Source organism: Penaeus monodon, chromosome 16 (assembly GCF_015228065.2).
Source record: "Penaeus monodon isolate SGIC_2016 chromosome 16, NSTDA_Pmon_1, whole genome shotgun sequence".
Taxonomy (NCBI): Eukaryota; Metazoa; Arthropoda; class Malacostraca; order Decapoda; family Penaeidae; genus Penaeus; species Penaeus monodon.
The window spans coordinates 27,672,931-27,673,800 of record NC_051401.1 but is presented as its reverse complement, the minus strand read 5'-3'; positions in this window follow the sequence as shown (position 1 = coordinate 27,673,800).

The following is an 870-nucleotide window of genomic DNA, read 5'->3' as shown; positions in this document are numbered from 1 at the left end:
CAAATTGCGTTAGCAACGGTAAAGGAACACAGACTCTATGGGCGATGATGTATACGAGTGTTACGCTGACGGATCCGTATAGTCGGGATACAAAGCTGATTGTGCTTGCGCTGTATAGAAAAATGGCTTACTACAACATCAAATACATATGAGAGTGCAAAATTGGGCCAGCACTACACAGAGTTGGCAGGTATATTCCCTGCAACGGGATTCTTAATGCGTCGAGGCTCTGGAGTAGTTCTTTGTGACTCTCAAAGTGCTCTTTAGACACTAAATTCTTTCAAAGCAGGTGGCTATGAGGAAATTGCGAGTTGCATTTACTATAACGTAACTTATGCAATAGAGCGCAATTTTGTATGGATACCATCTCATATTGGCATACGCAAGCACGACCACGTAGATATATTGCCGACGGAAGCCTGCAGCAAAGATACTACGGACCTATGTTCGTACAAAAAATAATTAAAAATAAACAAATTAAAAGTAAAAGAACGATCTTGGGATGCCTCTTGCTAGGGTTGCACACATATTGAAAAGTTTTCATAAGGAAGAACTGGTAGATCTGACGAACACTCAAAGGGCTGAAAGCTGTACCATAAGGCACTACGATCAGTATAGAGATAGCAAGCCCTCCTATTGGTGGCACCGAAGTCAAACCAGACAACGTGACGTGGTTATTGCCAGAATACTACACGGTGCAAGAAGCTGTGAAACAGCCTTTCAGGCCACATAACATTAAGTATAAAGAACTATGTGAATATTTCATTTCATCTGATACACTGGAAGATATGCTCGTACTGTATTATAAATTTACTATGTAAAACTGCCGTAAACAAAGAACAGTTATGTGAACACAGTGGCAAAAGCATA